Raw genomic sequence first — 21,514 nt, forward strand, 5'->3', positions numbered from 1 at the left:
CAACACACAGCCCGTTGCCCCTTGTAAATAGCGCCACACTCCCCCCCTTGTAAATAGCGCCACATTCCGCCCCTTGTAAATAGCGCCACACTCCCCCTTGTTCTTAGCGTCACACTGTAAACAGAGCGGCAAGCGGTAGCCTACTGCTACCACTCCCCGCTCTGCCTGACGTGACTTACCGGAGGAGCTGTGGAGGTCATGCGGCGCAGGTAGCGGCGGAGTTCCTTCTGACTAGGGTCGGTGACAGCCCGGGAGTGGACCAGTCCAGTCACCTGACCTGAGTCATTTAACCTGATGTCACTGACGTGAGGTCAGATGACAGGTCAGATGACTGGACTGGTCCACTCCCTGGCCGTCACAGACCCCAATCAGAATGCCGCTGCATGAACTCCTGGCTCTTCCTAAAGCTGCTGCAGGTGTCTGACATACAGGGCGCCTATCAGCAGCGATCAGCCGCTCTGTGGCGCCCCCACCTTCCCTACCACCTAGTTGCGCCTGGGGCACATGCCCCGCCTGCCCCCCCTAGCTACGCCCCTGCCTTTAACAGCTGAGCTCAAACTGTGCAACTGAGCTCCCTTAATGCACTACTCTCGCAAAATTTTGCTTTCTGCCTGAACAGAGAATAAAACGCTATAATAAAAAAGCAGTAAAAGTATGGTAAGTATATTACAATGTTTATTATTTCTTCATTTTAGGTCATTATAACATAACATTTTAAACTCTCTTAAGCACACGCCCCTCCATCTAATAATTTCCCATCAAGGCTTTGAGCTCTCCAGCGACTCCATACACCAGTGCCCCAATAAAGCATAACCATGTATTTTGGATTGTTCCCAAAGTTAAAGAAAAAATGTTCCCCTTTAACTCCCAACAAAGTATCATTGGAGCACTCCCAGTTCAAGGCCATGTTAGTATCACAGTGATATAGCCTTAGTGGTTTCTGTGATTGAGGTTTTCCCTCCACCCCTACACATAGTCCCTCCTCTGAGCTCATAAGCCGGCCTCCTGGGAGCCAATGGAAGAGCTGAGAGTAGGAAATCGAAGAGCAAATGGACGCAGTGAGCACAAACAGATCACTGCTGGACGAGCGCACCTCTGCACACTTGTTATGGGCCTCATTGTATAGGAGGAAGGAACCTGTGGAGATAAAAGTAAGACTGTATTTTATAAAATAACTCATAGCAATGTGACTTATCAGGGGTGTAACTTGAGGCAGCTGCAATGCAAAATCTGTAACAGGGCCCCTTATCTACCATAATACTGGTGTTGTCTTATGAGGCAGGGGGGGCTTTTGGGTCTCTAAGGCCTCATGCACATGACCGTAGCAGTGTGCGCGGTCTGTGATTACGGCATGGATGGCCTGAGGAGTGTCATCCGCGGGCCGTCTGCAATCACGGACCATGCACACGCAAGATGTGCATTGACTTTAAGGTGCCTGGACCGCAAATGTGGCCCATAATATTACTATTGTCCTATTTGTTTGTGATCCGGGCTCCCCGGCAATGCACGGACCATGGAAACCACGGCCGTGTGCATTGGCCCATAGGAAAGAATGTCTCCCATACTATCCGTCATTGCGGATCCGCAATTGCAGATAGTATGTGGCGGCAAAACTACGGTCGTATGCTTGAGGCCTAAGACAGCAAGGCCTGGGGGTGACTGCTACTTCTGCATCCCTGTGTATATATTTAGATATAATCACTTACCCATTGTTATGTACCTCCTTTGCTGCTCTTTTACAGTCTCTAATTCGGTCTCCATAGCGTAATCTGCAAATTTTAAATAGTTATTCTTTCAAAAGGTGAAAACAATTGCTGTCTCATGTAGGTCTCTGAATAATTAAATATTTGGCTGTATGTGCCTGGGCCATTGCATAGCGACAATACAATAAAGTGGATCTATTATCAGACTATACTACCCTGTTTAAAGAGGACCTGTCACTAGGTAATAGAAGTTTGAACTGTTTAGCTGACCTGAATAGCGCTCGTGTTGGCTCCCTATATGCTACTTTGCTGTAGTTAGCCAACATAGCGTGAACTATCCTCAAGCTGCCTCGTGCTGATTGGTCAGCATCAGAGGCAGGGAAGCTGTACCAAACGATATAAAAAGTATTGTGCTGTGTGGCTAGTAGAGCCAATCATAGTATACAGCGGACACATAGTTGTGAGTTCACACTATACATGACGGGAGTGCTCCCTCTGCCTCTCCCCACCACATGACCTTTTCTGCAGTGACTGATGGGCTGCCAGAGACTCGAGAACTCCCTTCATTTGACCTATTGCGGCATTAGTTCAATATCCCTATGAGCTCCTTCTACTCCTATTTTCAAATACGCTTTACCCCTTTACTCATTTTGAGCATCTCTGTCTCAAAGGCCCATCTTCCAAGGGTTTAATATTGGGGATATATATGTTGCCATGCACACCGTCCACTGAATCCTCCACCAAACATAATCCCGATATCTCCGATAGGTGTTGGAGGTGTCAGAGGCACTCAGGGTCCCTAATTCATATCTTTTAGGACTATGTGATGATCGTGCAATACTGGTCCATGGTCAGCCTCCTTTTCACAGTAGTGATCTTTATAACTATGATAGATGTGATCTGGCCACACTTCCTTGCCTGAAGAAGGCATTGTGGGATATGTACTAACCCGAGTTACTGAATGCAAACAGTGATTTTTATCATTAAAGTGTAGCTAAACGTTTTATAAACGTCTGACATGTCATAGTAACATGTCAGAAGATTGGATTGGTGGGGGTCTGAGCTCTGAAACCCCCACCAATCGCTAGAACGAAGCAGCTGAACTGCTCGAGTCTGTTCGGCTTTTTCCGGAAATAAATGTATCGTTGTACGGACTCAACAAAAAGGCTATAAGCCCGTAGTACGATACACTGGCTCTTCCGGAAAAAGCCGAAAGTTTCTCTTTCACATGTTCTTTTTGCCATTGACCCCTCTCATTATAATTTAATTGGTCCAAAAAAATGGAGTAAATTTTTTTTTTCTGTGTTCATGTTGGGATGACCATTGCAGAATGTAAAATATAGGTTCCTACTTACACTTGGACATAAAATAACCCAAGATGAGGATGCTCAAGATCAGCAGCAGGCCACAGCTGAAAACAACAATAAGAAGTCTGTGCCTTTGATGACAACCTGTAAGAGAACAAACTGGTATCACGGATGGTTTTTATTGGCAAGCTAACATAATGTTACAGTCACCAAGTTACATTGCAGGGTTTAGTTTCGTACTTGGGGTTATCAGTAGTCGGAAAACCCCCTCTTAGCTGTTCAGCAGCTGTTTCATTATTTTTCCGCCATCACTAAGAGGAGCTTACAGCATATAGATTTATAATTACATTCAATGAAGCTGTATCAATCCCTATGCAGTGAGCTCCCCCTAGTGGCATTTGAAGGCAGGAAGAATTTTATTATTTAACTCAATGATAGTGTGAAGGGAAGCAGGAGATTTAGAGCTCAGTGTCAGAAAACAGAGCTCTGACCTATTTAGATAAAATACAATTAAATTATAGTTATACTTTCCTACCATAGACCACAACTATTAACCCCTAACGTACACCACCAGGAATATTAGGTGTTAAATCCCAAACCACTCTAGACTAACAGGGATATTAGGTATTTACCCATAAATACTATAGACTAAATAATACATATTACCATAACCCTTTTATCATCCTAGACGAGGAAAGCTACTGTATATGACCTTCTAAACCAATCTAGACCACGACCATTAACCCCTTAACCATCCTAAACCACTCTAGACCACCAGGGATATTAGGTATTTACCCATAAACACTCTAGACCGCCATGGATAATAGATATCACTGTTAAACTTTTCATCATCAGGAGAGATGCTGAATATAACCACTCTAGACCACCAGCAGTATTACAGGAATATCATCACTAATTCTCTAAACTACCCTTTGCAAAAATGTATGATATAGAGTATCTAGAAAGTTGCTAAAGTGAGTAGAATCCGAGGGCATTCTGCCATCTCCATCTTAGTCTCCAATGGGCAATGGACAAGAAAAAGAAAATATATGGAAACATTAAACATCTGGTTGACCATCCAGTCTAGAATAAATGTGACAGTGGCCTTAGATGCCAAACTAATCAGATATTTAACATTCATTGAGATCTTTTGTAGTTATAGAAGACTTAAAGGTGTTGTCCGGGTACGGGACAGTTTTTCATACTGATGACCTGTCCACAGGATAGGTCATCAGTACATGATCGGTGGGGGCCTGATACCTGGACCCTGCACCTGTCAGCTGTTTTGGCTGACTCTGGTTGTCCGTGCCGGGAGCAAACGGCATCCGGTCATGGTATAGCGGCCGTGCTGCAGTACTGCAGCTCTGCTCCTATTCAAGTGAATAGGAGCAGAGTTGAAGTACTGCAGAACGGCTGCTATCCTGTGACTGGAGCCATCTGCTTCCAACACTGGCCACTGCATAACATCCGGTGCCCAGAGGCAGCCGGAACAGCTGACTGGTGCTGGACCCCCACAATCATATACTGGTGACCTATCCTGTATCCAGTATGAAAATCCGCCCCATGCCGGACAACCCCTTTAATAAAAGCAAGACCTGAATTCTAATATCACAATGGATGTGTGTTAAACGGGTATTATCATCTTATAAAGTTATGGCATAATCATGGTATGCTAGAAAAAAGAAATGGTTTTAAACCATACCGAATAGAGATCCCAAAATATGCGGTAATTATACTGCACGGTGCCGTTTCAGAAAAATAAGATATGCAGAACTAAAAAAGAGAATCCAGAAACAAAGTGGGCACTCTTTGGGATAATGAATAATTTATAGAAATTTTATTAGAAATCTATAGAGATTCTTGAGTATAAATTTAAAGAAAAAGTAGATATACTATTTCTAAACAGAATGTACACATTTATTTAATTAAAAACACCTCCTGGCCAGGATACAATTCCAAATACAAATAACAATGTTTCTAAAACGTATCCCCCTCTATGCTTATGCAAATAACATGGAAGAGATCAGATGAGCAATTTAGCAAAAACTTTTCTCTTCGTTCCAGAAACCGCTTGTCTAAGTTCACACCTGTGGTTTTTTATATTCAGATATTTCAATCAAAAACTGGCACAAACAATCCATCAACTGTAATGGCAATTTTGTAGGAACTGAAATGTTATCTTAATAACCATTCCATACTCATCTGCTCGTGGATTGAATTCCAAGGTCATACACCAATGAGGCAAGGGTATGCTTTATATTCTTCTTTTAAGTTACATCCTATTTCCAGGAACGATGGTGGATGGTAGTATATTTTTAGACCGGATCCGGTCAGATTTCTCACCTCCTAAAGCTCCCAGTGAATATCTGTGACTGCCACAGGGACACGTTTATGCATCAGACCAGTCTCAATGATTATTTATATTACGGTGTTTTTACCTCCAAATACTCGGGGCAGCCGAGAGGACAACAGAAGGGAAGCAGAGTCCAAGAAAAGCATATATTGCCAGGAAGGTGAGATAAAAGTTGTATTGTGCTGTTTCCCATGTGGTGTTTCAACACCACCGGAGATTGCAAGGCATGGTTGACGTCACTACCTGCCATGAGCACCTTGATTGATCAGCTGACGCGTTTCATCCCTGACCGGGATTTCTTCAGAGCCATTCAGTAAATGAAATAGAATACGGCATCTTTATAGTGCCGTACTTAAAAGGGAACAGGTCCATGTCTATGCATTTCCCTATTCTCACAAATTATTACAAATATTTTATCAGACAAGTCTATAAGAGAAAATACATTTGCATAGGCAATCAAAATTATATACCAATAATAGGTCACAGAGTACTATTTTTCACCCCTGTCATTTTTATGAATGATCAGCGATGTCCTCTCCAAAGGAAAATAGAAAGGAAATGTAAAATTAAAATGAAATAAGAAAAAACAAAACAAAAAAGAAAAAGAGAAAAAGAGAAAAAAAATTATAATATAACAAAAATTTTTTTTAAATTAAGCAATTATAAATAATATGTAAGCAATTCCCTTTATTTAAACAATTATATAGATAAGTGGATTGAATAAATCTCAAAGGGATGATTGGTAAGGAGTCCATGGTTCGCCCCGGGGTGGCAGGGAATCTGTCCTATGCCAAATCAAGGCAATGGGACCGGGTCCCCACCAACCAGACGCAAGCTCAAGACTCCATCAGGATGGGATGCTCAATCATTCTTAATTTAAAAAGGAATGAATATACTGCAAAGGGCCCTTTTATGAGAAGCTGATTAACTTATGTCTGCCTTAGGATGGCAGGGAGTAAGTCCAACGCCTAAGGCAAAAGGACCGAGTCCCCACCAGCCAAAGGCAGAACTCGGTCATCAGACATACAGATTTTTCCCAACATAAAGATATTTATATATATATTGTAGAGGGCCCTTAACCCCTTCCCGAAATTTGACGTATCCATATGCCAAAGTCGGGTAGGGGAAGTATGGAACGGGCTCACGGAGTGTACCCTCTCCATACGATGCCAGTGTCGGCTGTATGTTACAGCCGACACTTCAGAGGAACAAGCGGGATCACGCTCGTTTAACTCATTAAATGATACAGTCAATAGCGACCGCAGCATTTAAATCATTAGAAAGAGGGGGGCGACCCCCTCTAACAGCTCATCGTGCCCGCCACGCGGGGGGGGGGGGGGGGCGATGGTTGGGCTTAATAGAAGCCTGTCAGAATCACAATATACTGCAATACATTAGTATTGCAGTATATCGTGCAAGCGATCTAATGATCGCTGGTTGAAGTCCCCTAGGGGGACTAATAAAAAAAAAGTAAAAATTAGTAAAATAAAGGGGTTTTTTATGTAAAAATAAAATAAAATTAATTAAAAAAGTTTAAAAAAAAAAACCTTTTCCCTTTTTCCTCCTAGAGCATAGTAAACAAATAAATACACATAATTAGTATCGCCGCGTCCGTAAAAGTTTGAACTATTACAATATGTCATTATTTAACCCGCACGGTGAACGCCGTAATTAAAAAAAATTGTAAACGCATGAATCTCAATTTTTTGTCACCTCATCTCCCACAACAAATGAAATAAAAAGTGATCAAAACGTTGCATGTACCTCAAAATGGTATTAAAAACTACAGCTAATCCCGCAAAAAATAAGCCATCATACCACTTAAATCGACGGAATAATAAAAAAGTTATGGCTCTCGGAACTTAGGTTTTTACTTGTAAAAGTAGTAAAACATAGAAAAAACTATATATATTGGGTATTGCCGTAATCGTATTGACCCACAGAATAAAGTTAACATGTTGTTTTAATTGCACAGTGAATTCCGTAAAAACAACGTGGAAAAACAATTGAGGAATCACTATTTTTTTCATTTTCTACCCCACAAATATTGTTTTCTCTGTTTCCTAGTACATTATATGGCACAATAAATGGTGCTACGAAACACTACATCTCGTCCCACAAAAATCAAGTCCACATAGGACTATATCGACAGAAAAATAAAAAAGTTACGGCTTTTCGAAGGTGGGGAGGAAAAAACGAAAATGAAAATCTGAAAAAGGGCTGAGGCGGGAAGGGGTTAATTATTGAGCAGCAAAATCAAGAATACCCCTAAAAGGTACAATGCCAACCCAATGTCTGGTAATAAAATTAGAAAAGCTCCCCACCTGTCATAACAAATGAATACTTGACAGGGGATGTGTGGAGATCGCCTGGGACGCTGGTGTACAGCCAGCCCAGCGAGAGTCCACGCATCCCCCGTCAAGGAGAAATGGTGAGTAAATTATAAGAACATATTACATTTTATTTCATTATTGAGTCCCCCATTGGTTCAAAGTGCCCAATGTATAGATTCACATGGTTTCCTTCTGTAAGAGGATACGATTACGGTCACCATCCCTTCTGTCTCCTGATAGTTGATAGATCCCCATAAATTTCAAACCAGTGGGCGATTGTTTTTGATGTGTTTTAAAATGTGCTGCCAATGAATTTTTTTTTCCACCCTTTAGAATGTCTGGGAGATGTTCACTTATGTGTGTTTGTAGCTCTCGCTTATTTTTCCCAATATATTGTTTTCCACATGGGCATATGATCGAATATACAACCATAGTGGAACGACAATTAATACACTTATAAACCTTATATTCTCTTTTATGTTGACTATAAAAAAACGTATCAGATTTCAGGGCATATTTGCAACAGTTGCAAGAAGCACACATATACATCCCTTTCGGACACTTTTTTAACCATGATTCATTTCCTAGGGTCTTTCTTTTAAACTCAGAACTAACCAAGAGATCTTTCAATGTTGGTGCCTTCCTTGGAACAATACTTGGGGTGTTACCAACTATTGAGCCAATTCTGTTGTCCAATGTTAGATGTGGCCAATTTTTTGTCATTAAGTTACGTAACAAGTTCCAGTGGGATCCATACCTCGCGATAAGTCGCACTTTATTGTCACTGTTGTTTTTTTTTTTACTCGGTCAAGGGTATCCTTCCTATTATATCTTATGGCCCTATTATATCCCTTTTTTTTATCAGGCTTTTAGAATATCCCCTAATCTCAAAGCGGGATGTTAAATCTTGAGCCTCACGTCTAAAGTCCTCAAATTTGGAACAATTCTGTAGGATTTGATGAATTCACTTATTGGGATCCCCTGATCTGGGAAGGTAGATGATGACTACTTGTCGCTAGGAGAGTATTACCTGATGTAGGTTTGCAGAAGGTAGTAGTCATTAGTCTATTTGTTTCCCTATAGATATTAAGGTCAAGAAAGCTAATGATGGTTTCACTATAAGTGAACGTCAGAAAGATATTTAAATTGTTACTATTAAGATCTTTAATCAAAATCTGTAAAGATTCCACAGGTCCTTTCTGGCATAAGAGGACATCGTCCATATATCGGAACCAGGTGGCTGCACACTTTCTGAAAAGGGGGTGTGGATATACAATAAACTCTTCCCACCATCCTAGATGCAAACATGCATATGATGGTGCACAGGAGGACCCCATAGCAGTCCCCTGTACCGGACGATAATATTTTCCATAAAAGGAGAAGCAGTTGTAGCTTAAAACAAATTCTAACATTTCAATGTTTCAATGATAAATTCATTTTGATGAGCCCATTCTTCTCCTCGCTTCTGCAGAAAGTGTGCAGCAGTCCTTAGACCAGCATCATGGGCAATCGAACCGTACAAAGATTCCACATCTAATCCAACAAGCAAAAAGTCACCTTCAATTGTGAAATTCTCAATTTTACTTAAAAGGCCTCCTGTGTCCAAGACAAAAGAGGGCAGTGTGCGAACAAAAGGTTTAAGTTTTTCGTCTATACTTCCCAAGATGATCTTTGGGACCATCACAGCCCGATATATTTGGCCTGCCCGGTGGGGTGTCTCTATTCTTATGCACCTTGGGAAGTACATAGATGGTGGGCATCCGCGGCTCCTTAACTTCCAAGTATTGGAATTCATGCTTACTTATTAGACCCTCGTCCGGAGCAAACATGAGTTTTTATTTAGTATGCATGCTAAATCTGCAAGAGGATTATCAGTCAAAAGGGTATAGAATTCCGTGTCCAATTGTCTTTTTATCTCACCAACATAGTATTCCTCCCTGAGGAGGACATTACCACCCTTGTCACTGGGTTTAATTATGACATGTTTAAGATTTCATAATTCCTTTAATGCTTTTCGTTCCTTTTTAGTTAGAGGGAACCTGTCACCAGCATTTCACCTATTGAACTTTACTTATCCCTCACTGGCCGCTGCTATAAAAAGTTCATTGCCGTTATCCTCTCTCCTAATCTCCTCCTCCGAATGTAAATAACGGTCTGCAAACATTTTGCGTCTTTTATCATAATAATCCGGTGTCCCTTTGGGCGCACACACCAGAAGAGGACTTCAAAGCACAAGCGCAGGAGTTTGTGTGCTGGGGGAAGGCGAGGAGCTGTCAATCAAAAGTAAGGAGGCGGGGTAAACTCGGAAAGACTTGAGGAATGAAGATGTGACTCTTTTCAAAGGAAGATTTGACTCTTTTCAAACGAAGATTTAACTCTTTTATGCTCATTAGCATTTGGTGAGGGAACACTAAAAAACGGATTTTCCACCCTCTATCACCAGGTATTGCTGGTTTAATAGGTGAAATGCTGGTGACAGGTTCCTTTTAAGTTGTCTTCACTCAGGAAGGCAGACCAGTCGATGAGATTAATATCTCTGTGCATTGCCTCCATAAATGCATGAGTGCATCTATTGGAATAGACATAGTTACATAGTTACATAGTTAGTACGGCTGAAAAAAGACACATGTCCATCAAGTTCAACCAAGGGAAGGGAAAAGGGAAGGAAAAATTTCTACACATAGGAGCTAATATTTTTTTGTTCTAGGAAATTATCTAACCCTTTTTTAAAGCCATCTACTGTCCCTGCTGTGACCAGCTCCTGCGGTAGGCTATTCCATAAATTCACCGTTCTCACTGTAAAGAAGCCTTGTCGCCTCTGCAGCTTGAACCTTTTTTTCTCCAGACGGAGGGAGTGCCCCCTTGTTTTTTGAGGGGGTTTTACAAGGAATAATAATAATAATAATAATAATAATCTTTATTTATATAGCGCCAACATATTACGCAGCACTTTACAATGTAGAGGGAACATGAAAACAATATCGGACATTACATAGTGACAAAGTTAATTTACAATTCAAACCTGGGGAGTGAGGACCCTGCTCGCAAGAGCTTACAATCTATGAGGACATAAGGGTGACACAAAGTGTAATAGTGTTTGTTCTGTACAATGGTCCGGCCATTTTTATACACATGCGGTGGTAACATAAAGCTGCATGAGCCGGTCACCCGTCAGTATCCGTGTATGACGGACATGAAGAGAAGGAGTGTGAGGGAATCTTATTCTGATGACTAATCTAAATGGAGGGCCATGAAAAGGAGTCAGATTAGGGAATTTTATAGGCCTGTCTAAATAGATGTGTTTTCAGGGCACGTTTAAAACTGTGGATATTGGGAATTAATCTGATTGTCTGGGGTAGCACATTCCAGAGGACGGGTGCAACACGAGAGAAATCCTGGAGACGGTAGTGGGAGGTTCGGATTATGGAGGATTTTAATCTAAGGTCGTTGGCAGAACGTAGAGCCCGAGTAGGGTGGTAGACAGAGATGAGGGAGGAGATGTAAGGAGGTGCAGCACTGTGGAGAGCTTTGTGGGTGAGAGTAATAAGTTTGAATTTTATTCGGAAGGGGATGGGCAACCAGTGCAGTGACTGGCACAGATTAGAGGCGTTGGTGTAGCGGTTGGTCATAAAGATGAGCCTGGCTGCTGCATTGAGGATAGATTGGAGAGGGGAGAGTTTAGTGAGGGGAAGACCGACTAGTAATGAGTTACAGTAGTCAAGACGAGAGTGAATCAGAGCAACAATGAGAGTTTTGGCAGTTTCCTCCGTAAGAAAAGAGCGGATTCTGGAGATGTTTTTTAGGTGAAAATGACAGGAGCGTGAAAGTGATTGTATGTGAGGAGTAAAGGAAAGATCTGAGTCAAAAATAACCCCGAGACAGCGGGCGTGCTGCTTAGGAGTTATGGTAGTGCCACACACAGAGATAGAGACATCAGGTTTAGGGAGGTTAGTAGATGGTTGGAACACAAGGAGCTCAGTTTTAGAAAGATTCAGTTTCAGATAGAGAGAGAACATGATGTTAGAGACAGCGGACAGACAATCACTGGTGTTCTGTATTAGAGCAGGGGTGATGTCACGGGAAGAGGTATATAATTGGGTGTCATCAGCGTAGAGATGGTACTGGAAGCCAAATCTGCTGATGGTTTGTCCAATAGGAGCTGTGTAGAGAGAAAAGAGGAGTGGACCTAGGACTGATCCCTGAGGAACCCTGATATCAAGGGGAAGAGGAGAAGAAGTGGAACCAGCAAATGACACACTGAATGAGCGGTCAGAGAGATAGGAGGAAAACCAAGAGAGAGCCGCGTCCTTGAGGCCAATAGAGTGGAGCAGGTTAAGTAGGAGTTTGTGGTCTACAGTGTCAAAGGCTGGAGAGAGATCCAAAAGAATCAGGAGAGAGGATTTACCGTCCGATTTAGCCGCCAAGAGATCATTTGAGACTTTAGTAAGGGCAGTTTCTGTGGAGTGTAGAGTGCGGAAACCAGATTGTAAGGGGTCAAGAATGGAGTTAGCAGAGAGATAGCGGATAAGGCGAGAGTAGACCAAGCGTTCCAGGAGTTTGGAGATGAAGGGCAGATTAGAGACTGGTCGGTAGTTGGCAGCGCTGGATGGGTCAAGTGTTGGTTTTTTCAATAATGGGTTTATAATGGCATGTTTAAAAGCGGAGGGAAAGATACCAGAGGAAAGAGAGAGGTTAAATATTTTAGTGAGGTGACTAGTGACAGCTGGGGAGAGGGACTGGAGGAGGTGTGAGGGGACAGGATCACTAGGGCAGGTAGTAGGACGAGAAGAAGAGAGGAGCCTCGAGACTTCTTCTTCAGTTATTGGGTCAAATGCTGAGAGTGAAGAAGAGGGTGTGTGGGGGGGAAGGGGATCTTCAGTTATTGGGTCAAATGCTGAGAGTGAAGAAGAGGGAGTGTGGGGGGGAAGGGGATCTTCAGTTATTGGGTCAAATGCTGAGAGTGAAGAAGAGGGAGTGCGGGGGGGAAGGGGATCGATGTTACTAGGGGACTGGGAGAGAATATCATGCCGGATGTTGTCAATTTTAACTTTAAAATAATTGGCCAGGTCTTCAGCACTGAGATCTGTGATTGGTGTCTGCACTTTAGGACTAAGGAGGGAGTGAAAAGTATCAAAGAGGCGTTTTGGATTATTAGATAGTGTGGAGATGAGAGAAGTGAAGTAGACTTGTTTGGCGCGGTGTTCCCCAAGGAACAGGATTTCACCATATTTTTTGTATGTGCCATTAATATATTTATATAAGTTAATCATGTCCCCCCTTGGTCGTCTTTTTTCAAGGCTAAATAGGTTTAATTCTTTCAATCTTTCCTCATAACTTAAATTCTCCATGCCCCTAATTAGCTTCGTTGCTCTTCTTTGTATTTTTTCCAACTCCAGGGCATCCTTTCTATGAACTGGAGCCCAGAACTGGACTGCATATTCTAGATGAGGCCTCACTAATGCTTTGTAAAGTGGTAATATTACATCCCTGTCCCGCGAGTCCATGCCTCTTTTAATACACGACAATATCCTGCTGGCCTTTGAAGCAGCTGATTGACACTGCATGCTGTTATTGAGTTTATGATTTACAAGTACACCCAGATCCCTCTCAACAAGTGAATCCGCCAGTGTAGCTCCCCCTAGGACATATGATGCATGCAGGTTGTTGGTACCCAGATGCATAACTTTACATTTATCTACATTAAACTTCATCTGCCAAGTGGACGCCCAAACACTTAGTTTGTTTAAATCTGCCTGTAATTCATGAACATCTTCCATAGTCTGAACTATATTACATAGCTTGGTGTCATCTGCAAAAATAGAAATAGTGCTATTAATCCCATCCTCTATATCATTAATAAATAAGTTGAATAATAGGGGTCCCAGCACTGAACCCTGGGGTACACCACTTATAACCGGTGACCATTCTGAGTAGGAATCATTGACCACAACTCTCTGGATACGGTCCTTGAGCCAATTCTCAATCCAATTACAAACTATATTTTCTAAACCTATAGTCCTTAATTTACCCATTAGGCGTCTATGGGGGACAGTGTCAAATGCCTTTGCAAAGTCCAAAAACACTAAATCCACAGCGGCCCCTCTGTCTAGACTTCTGCTCAACTCTTCATAAAAACAGATTAGGTTAGTTTGACAACTTCTGTCCTTAGTAAAACCGTGCTGGCTGTCACTTATAATGCTATTTATTGTCACATAATCCTGTATATAGTCCCTCAATAGCCCCTCAAACATTTTCCCCACGATGGATGTTAAGCTTACTGGTCTATAATTACCCGGGGAAGACCTAGAGCCCTTTTTGAAAATAGGCACCACATTTGCCCTGCGCCAGTCCCTTGGCACTATGCCAGTCACTAGAGATTCTCTGAATATTATGAAAAGGGGGACAGAAATAACTGAACTAAGCTCTTTAAGAACTCTAGGGTGTAACCCATCTGTTCCCGGGGCCTTGTGCACATTTATTTTATTTAATTTAGCTTGGACCATCTCTACATTCATCCAATTCAGTATATCAACTGATATATTAACAGCACTGGCACCGGCTACATCAGCTGCTCCTTCTTCAGTTGTATATACAGAGCTAAAGAACCCATTTAGTAACTCTGCCTTCTCTTGATCCCCTGTGATCAACTCCCCATTACCATTATCTAGGGGTCCTACATGTTCAGACCTGGGCTTTTTTGCATTTATATGCTTGAAGAATTTTTTGGGATTTGTTTTACTATCCTTGGCCACCTGCCTTTCATTTTGTATTTTTGCTGATTTTATTACATTTTTACAGATTTTATTAAGCTCTTTATATTTTACAAAGGCTACAGCTGTACCCTCAGATTTGTATTTTTTAAATGCCCTTTTTTTGTCATGTATTGCCCCTTTCACAGAATGTGTAAGCCATGTGGGGTTTAATTTGAGTCGTTTATACTTGTTACCTGTAGGAATAAATTTTGCACTATAATAACTCAAAGTAGATTTGAAAATCTCCCATTTATCATTTGTTCCATTATTTGACATTAGTTCTTCCCAGTCTATATCCTGAATTGCAGCCCTCATCCTGGGGAAATTGGCTTTCTTAAAATTAAATGTTTTTGCCCTCCCAGCCTGCGTTTGTTTTTTACAGTATAGGTAAAATGTAACTATATTATGATCACTGTTACCGAGGTTTTCACGAACATTGACATTCCCAACAAGATCTGCATTATTAGAAATTACCAGATCCAACAGAGCTTCACCTCTAGTCGGGTCTTCCACAAACTGGCCCATAAAATTTTCCTGCAACAGGTTGAGGAAATGTCTCCCCTTTGCAGTTGAAGCCGAACCATGACACCAATTAATATCCCGGAAATTAAAATCTCCCATTATCACTACAGTACCCGCCTGTGCAGCCTGCTCCATCTGTTTATATAGCTGAACTTCCATCTCCTCAGTTATATTGGGGGGTCTATAGATTACACCAAAAGTAATTTTTTCAGTGTTTACCTCCCTTTCTAGTTCCACCCACAAGGTTTCAACCTCCTCACAGTATTCACCCACTATTGTCTCTTTCACACTCGCCTTCATATCATTTCTCACATACAGACATACACCACCACCTTTCCTATTTGTCCTGTCTTTCCGAAAAAGTGTAAAACCCTGTAGATTTACAGCCCAGTCATGTGAAGAGTCCAGCCATGTTTCAGCAACACCAACTATATCTATATTTTCTTCCAGTATCAAGGCCTCCAGCTCCCCCATTTTGCTTGCTAGACTTCTGGCATTTGTGAACATACACTTTAACTTGCCTGTCAGTTTTTCACTTTTATTATCAGAAATGTGATTTGACATTAATCGGGCCTTTTTATTTACACTAATGTTTTGTAACGAAAGGATCTCCTTATCTTGTTGTCTAGTCCTCTCCCCACCGTCTGTTTCTCCCCCCACCAGTATAGTCTGACCCCTCTCTAACCTGGCTACCCCTTTTTTTTCTACATTGACCTCCCTCCTCAGCCCTAGTTTAAATACTCCGCCACCCCAGCTAGAATTCTCTCCCCCAGCACAGCGGACCCCCTTCCATTTAGGTGCAAATCATCTGCAGAATACAGTTTGTACCCCAATGAAAAGTCAGCCCAGTGCTCTAGGAACCCAAATCCTTCTCCTCTACACCAAGACTTTAGCCATGCATTTAACTCCCTGAGCTCCCGCTGTCTTTCCTGTGATGCGCATGGCACAGGCAGTATTCCTGAGAATACTACTTTGGAGGTCCTTCCCTTCAGCTTGTAGCCTAGTTCTTTAAAATTATTCTTAAGGCTCCTCCACCTACCATTTATTCTGTCGTTGGTACCGACATGGACCACGACAGCTGGATCATCACCAGCCCCTCCCAGCAATTTGTCCACCCGTTTTACCACATGCCGAACCCTGGCACCAGGGAGACAGCAAACCATTCGGTTGAGGTGGTCTTGGCGACAAATTATTCTATCCGTCTTCCTGATTATATAATCCCCTACGACTATCAATTGTCTTGGCTTACCTGCATTACCATCCCGCCGACTACTAGCTGGGCTGTTCTCCCGGCTGTTAGGGAGATCAGTATCCACTAGGGCTGCCATTTCTGAGACTGACACCCTCGCATCATCACCCAACTTGGCAATTTTGCCTGGAATGTCAGAAACCGGATCGGCCTTCCTTGTCTTTGACCCCTTTCTACTGCCCCTAACTACATTAACCCAGCTACTTACCTGATCCTGCTCACCCATGTCTTCACCCTCCAGTTGTAACCCACTAACTGCATGCTCTGTGAGCAGCAAGCTCCGCTCAAAATTGTCTATCCTCCTCAGTGTTGCATTCTGCTCCTCCAGATCTCTAATACGAGCTTCCAGGTGAACAACATGCTCACATCTGCCACAGAGATATTCACCCTGGAACTCCGGCTCCAGTCGTGCATACATATGGCAAACTGTGCACCGAAGAAAACCTCCAATCTTGCTATCCATTATCCAAGTTACAAAAAAACAGCGAACAGGTGTTAATCAAAAAGAAAAAGAAGTAGAAGAGCACTTACTGGGACTTTAACTCCTTTTTTGAACTCCGGTTTTTAGAACTCCACTTGATATACAAACCACTTGTTGTTTCAAGCCACAGAGCAGGCTCTACAGAGTAGTGAGGCCTGATTTATAGCACCTGGTAGCAGCTAACCCCTCCCCCTTACTCAGCTACTCAGGAAGGAAACTGCAAGGGAAAAAATGGTTTTAAATAATGTCACTTTTGCAAACTTTGTAGCAAGCAAGCAATCAATACATATATCACATACAATGGCCCCCCACTTTGTCACACACAACACAGTAAATCAATCCGGTTTTTGGAACTCCACTTGATATACAAACCACTTGTTGTTTCAAGCCACAGAGCAGACACTGGGCATAGTGTTGGTCTTTTTGCGTAATCCTGTATTCAGGAATGAGATGGGTGGTATTTACGTCTACATTATCTTTGTCCCCGGGTGCATGACTCTCCTTCCATAATTCATTTAAGTCAGCTAATGTACTCATATCTGCCAATTCAAGATTCACTTGTATGTTTGATCTTCAGAAAGGGTACCTCTATAAGATTATCTCTATTTTTTTTCTCCTTTTTCCTTGTCCCCATGCCAAAGTCTCAAGATTATTTTTGAGGTGTAAATCTTTATAAATCTCAAACTCATTCCCAGGGGTGACTGGTGAGAAGCCCAGCCCTCGGTTTAGCAGAGAGATATGATCTATTGATAAGACAAAGTCTGTAAATTAATTATGTTATTCAGATTATTTTCTATCTTCCCCTGCGTTGCCTTGTATTCGGCCCTCCTTTTTTCTCTACTCATTTTTCCTCTACGTGTCTTCCTCTGTTTCGATCCCCTAAAAAAGAGACCTTAGCTTGTGTGTCCTCAACTCTAGTGTGTTTCCCCATCTCATTGTCACTTGAAAAATCGCTAGTCGTTTCCCCATCTGTTGATGTATGTGTATTTCTCCTCATCCATGGTTTATGTCTATTAGACTCCTCCTTTTTAACTGCAAAGAAAAAGATTTGATTCTGTTCAAAGTCAAAAATGTCCCTTTGAAATTTCTTTCTTTTACGGGTGGAAATTTCCCTTAGTTCAAACTCCACTTCTTTTTTTAAGGCTGTTATTTAATTTTTCAAACTCCGGGTGAGTACAAAACTCATCCAGTTTTTTTACACAGTTTTCAATTTCAATGGTAAGAGATCCCAACAATACCTTTTCCTTCTCTATTAATAAATGGATCAGCTTTTTAGAATGACTTAAGCAGTCTTCATCCCATTTTTTTTAGAAATTCAACTCTTTTAAAATGTGAAGCTGGATCATTGCGTCTGCATAGACCTCTAGATGTAATCTCAGATATTTTATAGGCCTCTATCCCATTTTCGTCTCAAATGGCTAAGTGTTAATTTTCTATGATTTTTAAACTGACCAAATATATCTCTATTTGAGTCCTCTGTGTTCTTATTGATCTCACAATTTAAGAGCGCAGCAATCTGTTCATCAACCTTCACTTCTAAACAGTATGCCATTTGAAAGAGAAGGGAAAAAAAGAGGGGGGAGGGGAAGGATATAAATAAAAAGGGGAGGGACACCGCTGATCATCCAAAATAGAAAAAAGTATATTCCCAAGGGTAGACAAAAAAAAGAGGAAGGAACACCTCCCCAACCACATATAAGCTAGAAAAAAAATAAATGGTTTTAAACCATACCTAATAGAGATCCCAAAATATGCGGTAATTATACTGCACGGTGCCTTTTGAGAAAAATAAGATATGCAGAACAAAAAAAGAGAATCCAGAAACAAAGTGGGCACTCTTTGGGATAATGAATAATTTATATAAATTTCTCTATAGAGATTCTAGAGTATAAATTTATAGAAAAATGTTTAAGTAGATATACGTTTTCCAAACACAATTGAAGGTGACTTTTTGCTTGTTGGATTAGACGTGGAATCTTTGTACACTTCGCTCCCACATGATGCTGGTCTAAGGGCTGCTGCACACTTTCTGCAGAAGCGAGGAGGAGAATGGCCTCATCAAAATGAATTTATCATTGAAATCTTAGAATTTGTTTTAAGCTGCAACTGCTTCTCATTTGATGGAAAATATTATCGTCCGGTACAGGGGACTGCTATGGGGTCCTCCTGTGCACCATCATATGCATGTTTGCATCTAGGATGGTGGGAAGAGTTTATTGTATATCGACACCCCCTTTTCGGAAAGTGTGCAGCCACCTGGTTCCGATATATGGACGATATCCTCTTATGCTGGAAAAACCTGTGGAATCTTTACAGATTTTGATTAAAGATCTTAATAGTAACAATTTAAATATCTGACGTTCACTTATAGTGAAACCATCATTAGCTTTCTTGACCTTAATATCTATAGGGAAACAAATAGACTAATGACTACTACCTTCCGTAAACCCACATCAGGTAATACTCTCCTAGCGGCAAGTAGTCATCATCTCCCTTCCCAGATCAGGGGATCCCAATAAGTGAATTCCTTCGAAATCCTACAGAATTGTTGCAAATTTGAGGACTTTAAACGTGAGGCTCAGGATTTAACATTCTGCTTTGAGAATAGGGGATATTCTAAAAGCCTGATAAAAAAAGGGATATAATAGGGCCATAAGATATAATAGGAAGGATACCCCTGTCAGAGTAAAAAAGGACAACAGTGGCAATAGAGTGCGATTTATCTCGAGGTATGGATCCCACTGGAACTTGTTACGTAACTTAATGACAAAAAATTGGCCACATCTGACATTGGACAAGAGAATTGGCTCAATAGTTGGTAACACCCCAAGTATGGTTCCAAGGAGGGCACCAACGTTAAAAGATCTCTTGGTTAGTTCTGAGTTTAAAAGAAAGACCCTAGGAAATGAATCATGGTTAAAAAAGCGTCCGAAAGGGATGTATATGTGTGCTTCTTGCAACTGTTGCAAATATGCCCTGAAATCTGATACGTTTTTTGATAGTTGACATAAAAGAGAATAGAAGGTTTATAAGTTTAATTGTCGTTCCACTATGGTTGTATATTCGATCATATGTCCATGTGGAAAACAATATATTGGGAAAAATAAGCGAGAACTACAAACACACATAAGTGAACATCTCTCAGACATTGTAAAGGGCGAAATAAAAAATCCATTGTCAGCACATTTTAAAACACATCAAAAACAATCGCCCACTGGTTTGAAATTTATGGGGATCTATCAACTATCAGGAGGCAGAAGGGATGGTGACCGTAATCGTATCCTTTTACAGAATGAAACCATGTGGATCTATACATTGGGCACTTTGAACCCCGGGGGACTCAATAATGAAATAAAATTTAATATGTTCTTATAATTTACTCACCATTTCTCCTTGACGGGGGATGCGTGGACTCTCGCTGGGCTGGCTGTATACCAGCGTCCCAGGCGATCTCCACACATCTCCTGTCAAGTATTCATTTGTTATGACGGGTGGGGAGCTTTTCTTATTTTATTATCAGACATTGGGCTGGCATTGTGCCTTTTAGGGGTATACTTGATTTTGCTGCTCAATAATGAAAGGCCCTCTACAATATATATATAAACATCTTTATGTTGGGAAAAATCTGTATGTCTGATGACCGAGTTCTGCCGTTGGCTGGTGGGGACTCGGTCCTTTTGCCTTAGGCGATGGACTTACTCTCTGCCATCCTAAGGCAGACATTAAGTTATTCAGCTTCTCATAAAAGGGCCCTTTACAGGATATTCATTCCTATTATATTAAGAATGATTGAGCATCCCATCCTGATGGAGTCTTGAGCTTGCGTCTGGTTGGTGGGGACCCGGTCCCACTGCCTTGATTTGGCATAGGACAGATTCCCTGCCACCCCAGGGCGAACCATGGACTCCTTACCAATCATCCCTTTGAGATTTATTCAATCCACTTATCTATTTCATTGTTAAATAAAGGGAATTGTTTACATATTATTTATAATTGTTTAATTTAAATATTTTTGTTCAATTTAAAGAGGCTCTGTCACCACATTATAAGTGCCCTATCTCCTACATAATGTGATCGGCGCTGTAATGTAGATAACAGCAGTGTTTTTTATTTTTAAAAACGATCATTTTTGAGCAAGTTATGAGCAATTTTAGATTTATGCTAATTACTTTCTTAATGCCCAACTTGAAGTTTTTTAACGTTTGACCAAGTGGGCGTTGTAAAGAGGAGTGTATGACGCTGACCAATCAGTGACCAATCAGCGTCATACACTTCTCTCCATTCATTTTCATTTGTACTCAGCAGTGTGATCTCGCGAAATTATGCTGTTCTGTCACATACACCCACATTAACTTTACTGAAGTGTCTTGAGAGTGAATAGACATTGTCTCCAGCCAGGACGCGATGTCTATTCACAATCGCGACACTTCGGTAAAGTTTGTGTGGGACTTAATCGCTGCACAGCGTGATCTCGCGAGATCACACTGTGAATTTCAGCATGGTGTCATTAAGTCCCACACAAACTTTACCGAAGTGTCGGGAGTGTACAGCAGACAATGGCTGTGAGATCATGCTCCCGAGGGACCGTCACGTTGTATAAAAATAAAGCGCGTCTATATTTGTCCCAGCGCTACATGTGACAGTCCTGTGCGTCGCTCGGTCAATGTCACTATGCTAGCCTCCTCTCACTAGTCACACAAACTGCTGCTGAGTATTCCCTCCCTCCTTCGTGATTGTCCACACAATGGCTGCGCAGTACACGACAATGAGAGCAGCGGCCGCTTGTTGTGATTGAGGACTGAATGGGAGGCGGG

General features: G+C 41.6%; 1 long non-coding RNA gene across 2 annotated transcripts; it reads right to left on the reverse strand.

The window, feature by feature from the left end:
* Positions 1-689: 689 nt before the first annotated feature.
* On the reverse strand, positions 690-16,824 carry LOC142748291 (uncharacterized). Of its 2 annotated transcripts, XR_012882219.1 has the most exons (4): positions 16,751-16,824; positions 3,059-3,154; positions 1,707-1,769; positions 690-1,137 (listed from the first exon to the last, which is right to left on the reverse strand). It is a non-coding gene; the product is annotated as an uncharacterized LOC142748291 (long non-coding RNA). The 2 variants fall into 2 exon arrangements; XR_012882218.1 differs by lacking the exon at positions 16,751-16,824 and having other exon boundaries at positions 3,059-3,360.
* Between the last annotated feature and the right edge of the window lie 4,690 nt (positions 16,825-21,514).

This window comes from Rhinoderma darwinii, chromosome 3 (genome assembly GCF_050947455.1).
Source record: "Rhinoderma darwinii isolate aRhiDar2 chromosome 3, aRhiDar2.hap1, whole genome shotgun sequence".
NCBI classification, from domain to species: Eukaryota; Metazoa; Chordata; class Amphibia; order Anura; family Rhinodermatidae; genus Rhinoderma; species Rhinoderma darwinii.